Here is a 14,945-nt window from a genome sequence, read left to right as displayed (position 1 = left end):
TAGCTCAACTGGTAGAGCATCATCCTGTTATGCCAAGGTTGCAGGTTCTAGCCCAGTCAAGTAACAATTAATGAATGCATAAATAAGTGGAACAACAAGTTGATATTTCTCCCCCCCTCCTCTCAAACAAATATCCATTAAAAAAAAAATCCTGATAATTCTACTTTTAAAATATAGAATCTGATCACTTTCACCACATCTACCTCTATGAACAAGCCACCATCCTAGTCTCCCTTCTTACCTTTGGCTCCCTAGAGTCTGTTTATTCTCAACACAACATCCTAACTGATCTTTTTAAATCCTTGGGGAAAAGAAAGAGAAGAAAACAAAAAAGAAAACCAAGAAATATACCAGTTACCCCATTTCTAATGCTTTGCTATTAGTGCAAACTTTCTAAAATGTGGACTGACTATATTACAAGGAACCTATACTGTGAAATTTTGTGATTGTCTCATTTGGTCATTTATTATGCCCTTATGTTTTACATTATAACATTTTAATTACAAATATGCTTTATAATCAAATGTGTCCATTTTTAAGGATGAGGTACCAGAGAAGGGCCAGTGGACAATTTTGCAAGTTATTTCACTAAACTAGTGCAACAAAAGACACACACACACACACACACACACACACACACACAAAACCCCATCTTGAGAACAATGGGTTTACACATAGGCTGGTAATTCAAGTTGTCCAATTCCATTCTGTGTTGTCTCTGGAAAACAACTTTTCAAGTAATTGCAACAAAGGTTCCAGCAATATGCAAAGGACATTTAACTACAAATTATAGTCATTTAACAAGTTAAAGGTACTATTGGAATCTGAAACATAATAAAGCTTTTCTTTTTTTTTAAATTATATACAATGAAAAGGCTGATGAAACAATTTGCATAGTAGCAGAACTTACTAGAAAAGGGAAAGCCATCCAATTGCTGAGAAACTAATGAGATCAGAATGTAAAATTATGCCGAGTAAAATGCTTATATGAGATGCAATAGGAGAAATGTTTCAAGTTCTACAGCATATTAACAGTAAGGTAAGTCAACATATTGACCTGTCACATGATGTAAAATATGTAATAAGCAGAAATATATGGTGTGTTTTTTATCCAGATTGATGAATCCAGAGTTTGTAAGCTGTAATATATCTAAGATTATACTCTAGATATATTATGCATCCATAAATATTATAAAATTTGAGAATAGTAAAATTAAGAAAAGTTTTTTGCCTCAGAGTGCTTGCTGCCCAAGATTAACAAAAAAAAAAACAGGTCATTTAATGTTTTGTCCTCCTATCTGCAAACTAAAAGTCTGTTTGGAAGCACTATGTTGGCATCTGAATTGATAATATCCCATCAAGAGCTGACTCTATGTGAAGATTTGCTACTCTTATTAAAAAATTAAAAGTAAAATTAAAAATACCTGACTTCATAACACAGTATTTTCACAGAGAGCTAAGTGTCAAAAACTCTGGGAGATGAAATTTTTTAAAGTTATACTTAAAGCTACAAAAATGATCAACAAAAACCTGTACACTCAATAATGTTTAAAGAACTACATGGAAACCTGGACAAAGCGCACATAAAACTCCGGCTACATGCAGAAATCCAGTGGCTTAGCAAAAGGCGAGTTCTCAACAGGTGTCAGCTGAAAGGTGAATTGCAGGAGTACTTTCACAAGTAGGTCAGAGGATCAAGAGGGCTACTGAAGCTAGTCACCTTAGCAAACACTTATCACGTGAAACAATTGAACAACTCTCGGCAAGTCCTTAAAGAAAATATTTTTACTTCAAGTGACAAGATTCTTGGCCAGGGAAATTCATGTGACAAAAGGAAATCATAAAATGATTGCTACTTGGACTTGAGAGTGAAAAGGGATCTCTGGACCTTGAGGAGGAAGAATCTTATGTGCCACTTTCTGGCTAGACCCTCAAGATGAGATTTACTGATCTGCCCCTTAAAAATTCTGGGTTTCTATGAAAGAGTAGTGACCTGCAAATCACAATAAAGAAATGAGCATTTTGGCTACAAGTGTTCAACTTTTTATGTAAGAAATTTTTTAGTTGTTTATTAAGTCAAGGAGAAAATCATGTCAGTTGAAAATGAAATCTGTGAATGGTTATTTCAAGTTCAACAAAAGAAAGCAAACAATTTTCATATGAAAGACATAAATTTCATTATTTATTTTTAGTTTAAAAAAGTAACTGTCATGTATAAAGCCTTTTCAGAAAAGGTCAAATTATATATATATAATTTGAAACTTCTGGAACTATATTTGAGCCTCATCATGTCAATCGGTTAAAAAAGAAGTTGGGTGTGTTTTTTTTCAAATTTTAATATAAATTCTGTCTTAGGCTATATTTTTATTAACATTATTTTTAGTAGCTTTGTCACTTAGCATTCTCAATAATTTTCATATTGTAAATACATTAATATAAATCAGCTTACAAGTATTAGGCCAATAGACAACAGCTGAATGCAACAGAACTGAACGTCTAAAAATAAACACATATATCTATGGCCACAACATACATGAAAATAAAAAAGAATGTTCAGATACATGCTACAACATGAATTAATCTTTAAACATTGTGCTAAATGAGTTAAGCCAGAAACAAAACAATATTGCTTCCATTTATATGAAAAAATCTAGAATAGGCAAATGCATAGCCTATAAAGTAGATTAAAGGGCTGGAGGTAAAGGGGAATAGGTATTTATTGTTTAATGGAAATTATAGAATGTCTGCCTGAGGTAATGAAAAATTTTGGAAATATTGATTATGGTTAGACAACATTGTGAATGTAATTAATGCCACTGGATTATAACCTTAAAATGATTTAAGTGGTTTTATTGTGGCCAAATATATTTTAATACAATAAAAAATTACAAAAAAAAAAAAAACCTTGAAATATTTATTTAAATTAAGTCTATCGGGCCTATTTTTTTAAAGCCATTTATTTAACAGTAACTTAATACCTCTACCATATGAGTCTTTAAAAATCATGAAGCCCTAGCTAGTTTGGCTCAGTGGATAGAGAGTCTGACTGCAGACTAAAGGGTCCCAAGTTCGATTCCCGTCAAGGGCACATGCCCAGGTTGCAGGCTTGATCCCCAGTTGGGGGCTTGCATTAGGCAGCCAATCAATGATTCTTTCTCATCACTGAGATCTCTCTCTCTCTCTCTCTTTCTCTTTCTCTCTCTCTCCCTTTCTCTCTGAAATCAATAAAAATAAAAATGTTCCAACTGGTGTGGCTCAATGGTTTAGCTTCAACCTATCAAGCAGGAGGTCACAGTTCAATTCCAGGTCAGGGCACATGCCCAGGTAGAGAGCTAAATCCCCAGTAGGGGGCATGAAGGAGATAGCCAATCAATGATTCTCTCTCATCATTGATGTTTCTATCTCCCTCTCCTTTCCTCTCTAAAATATATATATATATATATATATATATATATATATATATATATATATATATATATATATTTTTTTTTTTTTTTTTTTTTTTTTTTTTTTTAATTAAAGAGTCCAATGCTTTTTTAAAAAAATCATGATAATGAGCTTAGTTTCCAGAATGGTAAACTAAGTTAATTATTTGTTTTTCAAATAAGGTTGGTTAAAGTTATTTTTGTTCACTTTAAATAAATATAAATAAAAATACTCTTGTACATACCATATACACAGGCCATATTTTATCAGTATCTTGTATAGTAAAAATTTGTGGTAAGACTCCTAGGCCTACTTGAATAAAATAAAAAATAAAGTGGGAAATTTAAGAAAAGGAAAACCTATTTTTTCTATCTGCATTACTAACACATCAGAGTTTACATCTTTTGTGCGATGGAGAGCCACACAAAAGAATAGACTAGTAAGATGGCCACAAGAATTAGGTGCACAGAAAATATGTCATCCTCTGTCAATAAAGCATTAGCAGTCATTACTGGAGTACTGTGTTAAAAGATCTAATTATTTTCCAGTACTGTCCTACAATCCTGAGCTTCCCAGGGCCCCAAAGGCCTAATGAGACTTCTCCCACTCTTGCCACAAGTGCCCCATCCAATGGGAAAGACTCCTCGCCCAGCCAGTTCCACCATCAGCCAAACCAGTTGTACTTGATTGAATCCAAAATCTAACTAGTTTCAGTCCCCTGCCAGCTCTCAGAATTATTCAAACAAACTAATCACAACTCCCACAGTGAAGGGATGGGAAGGTTATTGTGACCTTTTGTTACTACAAAGCCTGTCCCCCACAGACCCTGTGGCTGGTTCACTCTATTCCCATGCCATGTGCAGTATCTTCCTCTCCCAGAAAATTGCTGACAATCTCATCTCACCAGTGTCTGGTAGTATAGATTTCAAACTATTTAGGACAGAAGATCCATACTTCACCAAAGGATTATAGGTGGTAGTAACAATTATTATATCTAAACTTTCCATTTATACTAATATCAGGAAGTTTATCGATGTTATACCTTTTATGGAGGAGTTCCCTGAGACCTAAAAACTATTTCACGGATCCTCTGGTGCATAAAGATTGAGAAAAGCTAGTCGAGTCTCTGTAGGCAGGGTTGGTGCAGACCAGAAAAGGTTGGTCCTGGTCCAGTTTAGTTCTATAGCTAGTAAGCACAGCAAAGGATTCCTGATCACACAGCCCCCTGACCAACGACAACAGTTTCCTAATTTTAAAACAAGAGAGTGGTTCTAGCAATGAAGATCTAGGAGCAATTTCACAATTACACAGGAGGCCTTTTAATCATAAAAGAAACAATTACAGCCGAAACCGGTTTGGCTCAGTGGTAGAGCGTCGGTCTGCGGACTGAAAGGTCCAGGTTCGATTCCGGTCAAGGGCATGTACATTGGTTGCGGGCACATCCCCGGTAGGGGGTGTGCAAAAGGCAGCTGGTCGATGTCTCTCTCATCGATGTTTCTAGCTCTCTATCTCTCTCCCTTCCTCTCTGTAAAAAATCAATTAAAAAAAAAAAGAAAGAAAGAAAGAAAGAAACAATTACACACACACACCCCTTGGTTTCTCAGTTCTCTGCAGAGGTTTTGGGAGTTGTTGCTTCAAGCTCAACCTAGAGTCTCTTCCTTTAGATCTCCAAACAGTTCTGTAAAGCACATGATACCTGTGCCAGACATTAATTTATTGCCCCTCATCTCCAAATTCACCGTGTGCCTGTTCTGTGAAAATGAATGTATGCCCTCAAAATATTTATTTCTGTGCCAGCTGGCAAGATATTAAGCTTTGTCAAAAGAGGACGCTGGAAAGACACTGCAGAGGAGAGAATTTTGCTCTGGCTCATTTGCTCACTAGGCTGCAGCAGACAAGCCTTCTGCAGGACCCACTCCTGCAACAAGGATGGCTTTCCCAGCAGCAGGCTCCTGCAGCACACCGGGCGACCCCAACAGGAGGTAGCACAGAGACCGGACAGACATCTCCCCGTGAACAGCTTTCCCTGGCGCCCTAGAGGGTTGATAGCCAGCAAATTCACCACCCACAGCTACTTGCCTTGACCTTGCCTTTTCCAACAAGGTCTAGACCCCAGATGGAGAGGGGAATCCACTACCTCAGCTTCACTCTATCTCAGTAACTATTTATATCAGTTTTTCCTATTTTGCTTAGAGCTATCTTTACTTCTTACTGGTAAACCCCTCATTGCTCCAATCCCAGTAGTTAATAATTCTTTTTTTATATATGTATTTTTCTTGATTTCAGAGAGGGAGAGAAAGAAACATCAATGAGGAGAGGGAATCATTGATTCCTGCACGAGCCCCAGTGGGGTTTGAGCTTGCAAACCGAGCATGTGCCTTGACCAGGAGTCATGATCTCCTTGGTTTATAGGTTGATGCTCAACCACTGAGCCATGCTGGCCAGGCTAGTCAATAATCCTATATAATAAAAGGCTAATATGCAAATTGTCCCCTCAGGAGTTTGACTGACTAGGAGTTCAACTGCTCACTATGATGTGTACTGACCAGCAGGGGACAACACAGAACAAAGGAAGGCCCCAGCTGGCTGCTGGCAATGGGGGAAGGAAGGCCCCTGCTGGCCCTGATTGCTGGCCAGACCTAGGGACCCTATCCATGCACAAATTTCATGCACCAGGCCTCCAGTCTATATATATATATACCTTGTTTCCCCGAAAATAAGATAGTGTCTTATATTAATTTTTGCTCCCAAAGATGCGCTAGGTCTTATTTTCAGGGGATGTCTTATTTTTCCATGAAGAAGAATACCATACACATTTATTGTTAAATGAAAATAAAGGAAATGTATCATCTGTATATGGTACGATAGTATAGTAGTTGTCAACACAAACCAGACAAACTGTGAATCCTACAGTATCAAGAATTGACTCATTTATTCAATGACAATCATGTCATCATCTTCTGGAACATCATCATAACAATCCAATTCCTGAATTTCCTGGTGAATTTCTTGTGACTCCATTTCTTTCAGAATCAGTGGACCAAATCTCTCATGTTTAGCCTCGGGGGGACCTTATTTTCAGGGAGATGCCTTATATTTCACTCAGAAGGAAACCTGTAAGTAGGTCTTATTTTCAGAAGATGTCTTATTTTTGGGAAACACGGTATATAAGCCCAAGTGACCGGTTGACCAGTAGCTATGACACACACTGACCACCAGAGGACAGACACTCTAACCAGTAGATTAGCTTGTTGCTGGGGTCCAGCCGATCAGGACTGGGCGAGAGGGGCCAGACACGCCGTGGAACCTTCCTGCATTCCCTCCCCAGGCCCCATCGTGCACTGGTGGGAATCCCTCAGCCTGGCCTATGCCCTCTTGCAATCCAGGACCCCTCTAGGGATGTCAGAGAGCCTCAAGCCAGGCCGAGGGACCCCACAGATGCACAAATCTGTGCACCAGGCCTTTAGTTCTTTAAACAAATCTTTTCCTGTTAAGTTACAGTGTGGTTTCTATCTCTTGAAAGGACCAAACTGATACATCCCAACAATTCTTTAAGCTCTTTGGTTCTTATGGTAAATAAACACTTTCTGCTTAAGGAATCTAGAATAATTCTGTTCCTTACAACTGAATCTTCACTTTTCTTTTTCAATAAAGAAATTTTTAAGGAGTGAGGAATCATACAATATCCTCAGAGATTTGATTAATCTCTTTTTTTTTTTTTTTTTTTTTTTAATTAGGAAGTGAACCCTACCTGGTCTGGCTTGATGGTTAGCGCGGCAACTGGTCAACTGAAGGGTCACAAGTTCAATTCCAGTCGAGAGCATGTAACTTGGTTGCAGGCTCTATCCTGGGTCCTGGTCAGGAAGCATGAGGGAGGAAGCCAATTAATGAGTCTCTCTCACATCAATGTTTCTCTCTCTGTCTCTTAACCCCCCCCCCACCTTCACTCTCTCTAAAAATCAATGAAAAAAATACCCTCGGGTGAAGATTAACAAAAAATAAGTAAATAAAATAAAATAAAATTAGAAGTGATACTAATCACACATAGCCAGGATTAAGATGGCTACTATAGTCCTAGTTAGTCTATTAAATACTTTAATTGTAATATGAATTCCACCTTAGACTATTATCATCCCTGCTATGCCTAACTACTATTTAAAATTTATTCTACAAAATAAAGATAAAAATTATGAACAACAAATACGTAACTATCAACAAGTGAATCTAAAAACCAAGGGAACTAAAAAAAAAAAAAAAATCTGAGGAACAATATTAACTGTTGAATATAATAGAATCAGAGATATGGAAGGGGAGTGAACTGTTTATTCTTGGGGAAAAGGGGAGAGGGGGATGTGGGAAGAGACTGAACATAAACTGTGCACCTATGGATGAGGACAATGGGGGGTGGGGAAAGGGCAGAGGGTGGGGTGAGAAGGGGGGGGAAAGGAACATTTGTAATAATATGAACAATAAAAATTTATTTAAAAATAAAATAAAATAAAAAAGAAAAGAAAATTTATTCTACAATAAGATAACACTTCACACCCACTAAAGTGACTGGTGTGTGTGCATGCTTATTGACTTAGCTCAAAATCATACAGCAAAATCAATAATAAACAATTAAGATAATAATAAATATTAGCAAGAATGTGAAGAAACTGGAAACCCCATACATTGCTGAAGGGGATGTAAAAGGACAGCTACAATGGAAGTAGTCTAGCAGTGCCTTAAAAGGCTAAACATAAAGTATCCAAATGACTCAGATAGTCCATTTCTAGGTATAACCCAAAAAAGTGAAAATCTATATCCACACAAAGACTTATACACAAATGTTCACAGCAGTATTATTCATAGCAACCAAAAAGTGGAAACCCAAATGCCCATCAATGGATAAATGGATAAATAAAATGTGATATATCCACACAATGGAATATTATTCAGTAATCAAAGGAAACAACATACTAATATTTGCTACCTAGATGAAACTTGAAAATATTACGTTAAATGGGCAAAGCCAGCCACAAAAGACCACATCATTATATGATTCAAGTATATAAAATACCCAGAAATAAGTAAACCTATAGACAAGATAAATGGTTACCTGGGACTAGGGGAGATAGGGATTAGGGTGGGAGGAGAGAGTAAAGGGGTATAGAGTTTCTTTTTGAGGTAATAAAAATGTTCTAAAACTGATTGTGATAATGTTTCACAACTCTGTAAATATACTAAAAGCCACTAAACTGCATACTTTAAATGAGAAAATTGTATGGTGAGTTATATCTCAACAAGGCTCTTTAAAAGGGAAAACGAGCTTAGTCTCCACAGGAACTTTCCTAATTCAATGATTTATAAATTAGGATTAGAGACTTATGTCCTCTGTACCTCAATGCCTACTCCCAACTTGCACAAAAGCAAAACAACCCACCTGGGTCTTGGGAGATGTATTCTGAGTTAATTATCCAACGAAAGTTTTTTTTTTTTTAATAATAATAATGAGCTGCCTTTCCCTGCTGATAGCGCTCTCGCAAACATGGTGAACGTTCCTAAAACCTGCTGGATGTTCCTAAAACCTGCTGAGCGTCTGTAAGAAGTGTGGCAAGCATCAACCCCAAAAAGTAACCCCGTAGGAGAAGGAAGGGCAAGGATTCCCTGTATGGGCAGGGAAAGCTGCGTTGTGACAGGAAGCAGAGTGGCTTATGGAGGACAGACTAAGCCGATTTTCTGGGGAGGAAAAGCTAAAACTACAAAGAAGATTTTGCTGAGGTTTGAATGCATTGATCCCAACTGCAGACCTAAGAGAATGCTGGCTATTAAGAGATGCAAGCATTTTTAACTGGGAGGAGATAAGAAGAGAAAGGGTCAAGGGATCCAGCTTAATATTTTGTTTTACTATAAGACAATAAAATCTTGATACGTCCACTTCAAAAAAAAAAAGCTACATTAAAAATCTATGCTGTCACCTAAAAATCCACAGCAAACATTATTCTAAATTGGAGGAGGGGTCTGTGTGAGTGCTCTTATATATTTAACGATGACCTATACTCAGATTATATATGGGAATTTGACTTTAGGAGAAAATCATACAGCAAAATCAACTCCCTCAAGCTAGCCTATGCATAAAGAAAAGCAAGCAATTGCATCTACTAGCTCAAGAAAAGTACCAAATTTTAGATCTGAATTTTTGAGATTTTTCCTCAACTAGAATTAGTTCCAGAGCCCAGGGAATCTAAAAACTGAAAACTTCAATTCTCACTAGCTTAAGCCTGAAATCAAGCCCATGAGCTAAGTCAATAAGCATGCACACACACCAGGCATCAGAATGTCATACATACAAGCTGTCCTAATTTTCATTCCACAAACAATCCATAGAAGAAATTCTGACACCCAGCCCAAACCTAAAGTTGTATATTCTAGATATATAAATACTTCAAATATGCATGGTTTTTATTTCAAGTTTAAACTGCTTTTTAAAAAAGTGAAAAGAAACACTGTTCACACTCCAATGTCCCATCTAAATCTTGTAAATTCAGTCTGAGGAAACATGATTCCCTTCTGACTGGCCCTGACTAAACAACTTGGTCCAGTTCCCATTCAACCAGAACGACATCACTATTTTACTCTCATCTGTTTACAGACAGGTCTTCCTTCAAGATACCGTTAGACAAAAAAACTTCCACTGTTTAAAAACATTTAAGAAACATGTCTCTAGTTAACAATGAAAACCTTCGCTACTAAACACCATATTGTTCCTGTTGGAGTGGGAGCGGGCAACCAGGAGAAGACCAGTTAAAGAATATCTGGGTAGCTGGTTCCGCCACAGGGCAGATGGGCAAACAGCTACACTGAACACAAGTCATCTTTTGTTGACTTTCTCTGATTGCTTAACCATCTGAAATGAATAAATCACTCTTGAGAACATAAGGGAGCTAACTATTATTCCCCCACGCCAATTACATCAATGTGAGAAAAACTGCAACCCTCAGTGTTTAATAAACAACAACCCAAAGACTATGCCCATCATACCCGTGGCAGCATCATAAAGAAAAAAGTGAGAAACTCTGAGGGAAGGAGGTCAAAAATATCTGTTTTGTTATTAAGAAAGGAAGAGTAATCGTCCCAGCAATAGGCAGATAGACAATACCATTTTAATTAAGAGAGAAACACTTACCGTGAGCATGATCTTTGTATATTACCTATTCTAAATTACTATGTTAAAGTAGACATTTTTTTCACCTAGTTACGTGACTCATATGATATCCAATTATTAGTTTATAAATGTGTTAGCCCAACTGTAAACAAGAAAATTTATTTCACATATATTACTGTCATTAACTTGATAAAAAAAAAAAAGTGGGTAAGAATAAACCTATAAAAAGATTATACTTTTTACCTTTCCTCATCATGCATCCTCATTAAGAACACAAGTTTGGATGTTTCACATATTTCTCCACAAAAGACATTCTGGCACTTATAAAGGTCTCATTTGTTCTGCTATATGATTCATTAATTATACTAAAAGTTATAGGGTCTTATTGTTGGGGAAGTAGAATCCCACTACACTTCAATTTAGTTTATTTAAAATTACTCTTCTAGCAATTCAGATTCCAGATGACTAATTTTAAGCTTAAACATATTCCAAAATTCCTACATCTATATAGGTGATAGGTGAGATTTAAAAATTTACCTTGAAACAAACATATCCATTGCCTCTAACATAACTCTGACCCATTAAATTGACTTAAGTTTTGTTTTAAGGAAAGTACCTTAGCCAAAGTCAGGTCCCACTAATATCCCCAATAAGAATCAAAATACACAAGATATGAGGGACACAGAAAGCTAGAAGGCATATTAAAAAAAAAAAAATAGAAAAATGACAGAAGTTCCTCCTTGTCAGTAATATCTTAAATGTAAATAAATTAAACTCTCCAATCTAAAGGCAGAGATTAACAAAATGGATAAAAAAATTTTAAAGCCATGATGCAACACTCACTTTAGACATTCACTTTTGAAAGTGAAGGAATGGAAAAATATATTCCATGCAAACAGTAATCAAAAGAAAACAGAGGTCGCTATACTATCAGACAAAACAGACTTTAGATCCAAAAATCAAAAAAAAAAGTTTTAAGAGACAAAGGATATGTTAATAAAAGGTTCAAGAGAGCAATAAAATTTAACAAGTATAAATGGCATGCACCTAATAACAGACCATCAAAATACATGAAGCAAAAACTGACAGAATTAAAGGGAAAAACAGACAATTCTATTGTACAATACTACTTGGATGCTTCAGTACCCTACTCTCAATAATGGATGGAACAACCAGAAAGAAGATGAGAAACAGAGGACTTAAACAACACAATAAACCAAACAGACATACAGGGAACAAGCAGCCTACTTAACAATAGTACGCACATTCTTCTCAAGTGCACATGGGACAGTCTAGGACACATTATAGGTCAGGCCACAGATTAAGTCTCAATAGATTTTTTTTTAAATAGACATACATAGTAAGATATACAAAGTATCTCTTCAACCACAATAGGATAAATTTAGAAAGCAGTAGAGAAGGAAAGTTGGACAATTCACACATTTGTGAAAATTAAATAACATTTTCTTAAACAACCAATGGGCAAAGTAGAAATCACAAGGGAAATTAGAAATACTTAAGAGACAGATGAAAACAAAACCACAACATACCAAAATTTACACAATGCAGGAAAGGAGTGCTCATCAGGAAATGTATAGCTATAAGCAAATTTAAAAAGAAGGAAGCTCTCAAATAAACAACCTAACTTTACAACTTAAGGAACTAGAAAAAAGAGAACTAAAACCAAAGCCAGTAGAAGAAAGAACATTTTTTTTAATTATGCCAGAGATAAGTAAAATCGAGAATAGGAAAAAGCGATGAAACCAAAAATTGGTTCGCTGAAAACATTAACAAGATAACCCTTGTTATTATATAACCCTTGATAACTCTTTAGCCCATTAACTAAGAAAAGAGAGAAGACTCAGAAGCTCTTTAGGGTGCTCAATAATTTTTTAAGAGTGTAATAGGGTCCTGAGACTAAGAGTTTTAAAACTGATTTAAAAACACTGTATTACAATCCAATGTTCTATCAGATCCCTGCAAATCGAGAATACATAAAATCATTAATTTTTTTAAAAAATAACTTTTTAGTGTTTGAGCTTTGACCTATGAACCAGGAGATCACAGTTCTATTCCTAGTTAGGACACAAGACCAGGTTTCAGACTCGATGCCCAGTGTGGGGTGTGCCGGAGGCAGCCAATCAATGATTCTCTCTCATCATTGAAATTTCTATCTATCTCCCTTCCTCTCTGAAATCAATAAAAAATATTTTTTAAACTTCCCTAAGAATATTACATGAAAGCTGAAAAAAAACACTATACCAAATCAAAACTAACTTCACTCTATGTAATATTAATAGCAAAACAAAAAATAAATAATGTTTAGAGGAAAGTGATTTTGTATTATGTTGGAAATACCATGCAATATATTGATCAAACATAGTTTGATAGATAATATTTTTCACAATAGCACATGACAAGCTTAACCTACATTAATACATTTAAATGCTTTGCAGAGTTTGCTAATTACATGACAGTCAAATACACACAATCATATACTCAAAAACAGGTGATTAAAATAGCAGCCGCCACCACCACGAGGGAGACAATCCAAGGTTCTGTCACAAGGACAAATAGGGATACCTGAGCAGCTCTCTAGCAGCATCTCAAGACACCTGCTCAGGGTCCAGCTGCTTTATTTAAAACTAAATTACATGCTTCCAAGGCAGGACAGTGAGAATAAGCTCTCACTGAGCCCCCAAAAAGTGAATGGGTCTTAGTGGAATTAATCCGCACTAATAATGTCCCATCAGCCCACAGTCCTTCTTCAGCTCACCAGTTCCTTGGAAAGGCTGAAGAAAAGCAGCAGCAGCAATAGTATTTCCTGAGCACTTACTATGTGTCAGGCTAAGCACTTCAGGTGTATTAGCTCTTTTAATGTTTAGTATCATCTTAAGGGTGTAACCACTATTATCCCATTTTTAAAGCTGAGAAAATTGAAACACAAAGAGGATAAATAACTTGCTTCTAAAGCAAAGCCAGGATTTAAAACCAGCCAGTCTGGCTCTGAGGCCCAACCCCTTAGTCACACACTATAGGATAAAGCAATGTAACTAACAGAAATATATCAAGTGTAAAAGTCCGTGTCCACTCCACCAATTGTCTACACTCTACAGGAAGCTCCCAACTTGCAGAGAACCCACTAACCGGCTCATTTTTTACAACTAATGTTCAACTTCCAAGCTCTGAGGGACTTCAAGCAAGAAGAGCAGGTTTTGGATGGTGAATACTGAGGAATATAATACAATACTGTAAAATAGAATACTGTACACTATAATCTAGACCTCTTTTCCCTCTGGTATTGGAGATGAAACCATTACACAGGATTCCAGTAAGACTATTCTAAAGAGAATAATCCTTGATTCAAGGCAATAAAAATTTCTTCTTCAAAAGCTTAAACTAATTAATACATTTAAATGCTTTGCAAAATTGACTCATTACAAGGGTAACTCTCAGACTACCCCCCTGGTCATTTCAGGGTTCAGAGTGAGACTGCAGTTCTAATTATGTGTCCACGCAATTCAAGGCTGAGTTCTAAAGCCATTATATATGAACTTTAAACTTCATTGTAGAACTTAGGAAAGGTGGAGTGGAAAACTAACAAGTCACATCACAACTTTGCTTAAGGATGAGAAATAAGGAGTGGATAAGAAAATGATAACTATCTCACGGCATTACACAGGACATCCTTACAGATCTTCCGAGTTTTAACTTTTGGCACATGGTTTTAAAATATGTACCATTTAAAGCTCCTTAAATAAACGACTACTTTTTTTGGTCTACTGGACTGAAAACATTCCACGACACAATTACAAAAATAACTTTCTGGTTTTCCAAGGGAAAAAAGACAATTTAGGAAGAAGAACGCAAAAGTTAAAGAGGGTTGATAACTCAATTTACACAGAGATTACAATACGGGCACAAAAGAGAAGTTAACATGAGTGATCAAGAAACTGCTCAAGTCCTATCAACTACAAATTGCCATGCAGTGCAAACAGTGCTGCAATTCGGAATACCTAAAGGAAAAAAAAAAAAATCCACCCAGAATTAAAATCGCCAAAGAAAATGCCAACGTGTTAAAAACGTAATAGGTCATCAGCAGTGCCAGACCTTCAGACACTCGAGCAAGCTATCTTAAAAGGAAAAAAAGAAAATAAATGGGCTTGCAGTTACCAACATTCACATGGAGCACACTAATACCTATTAAAACTCCATTCTATCCGGGGCAATGCCCAGGAAAGGAAACCAAGGCATTCAAAGCTACACTGGCACTAATAGGCTTAAAGGACACACGGGGAAGGGGGAAACAAGCAAGCCTTGCGTAAGGGATTGCAGAAGTCCTTGAATTGAATACTTGCAATTAAGAACCCGC

The 14,945-nt window shown here is 36.5% G+C and overlaps 1 protein-coding gene across 8 annotated transcripts in view; it reads right to left on the bottom strand.

Moving 5' to 3' along the window:
- Nucleotides 1-14,945, bottom strand: part of AGTPBP1 (ATP/GTP binding carboxypeptidase 1) — a 95,008-nt gene that overhangs the window by 79,105 nt on the left and 958 nt on the right. Inside the window, exon 2 of one of the 8 annotated variants that reach the window (XM_045580080.1) lies at nucleotides 7,178-7,280. The exons of the other annotated variants lie outside the window; for them this stretch is intronic. The gene's annotated coding sequence lies outside the window, so the exon portion shown is untranslated. The remainder of the gene's footprint in view (nucleotides 1-7,177; nucleotides 7,281-14,945) is intronic. 8 annotated transcript variants of the gene reach the window in all.

The sequence above is a fragment of the Pipistrellus kuhlii genome, unplaced genomic scaffold (genome assembly GCF_014108245.1).
Source record: "Pipistrellus kuhlii isolate mPipKuh1 unplaced genomic scaffold, mPipKuh1.p scaffold_m20_p_12, whole genome shotgun sequence".
NCBI classification, from domain to species: Eukaryota; Metazoa; Chordata; class Mammalia; order Chiroptera; family Vespertilionidae; genus Pipistrellus; species Pipistrellus kuhlii.
The sequence above is the reverse complement of the archived record's forward strand: the minus strand, read 5'-3'. Positions and strand labels throughout refer to the sequence as shown.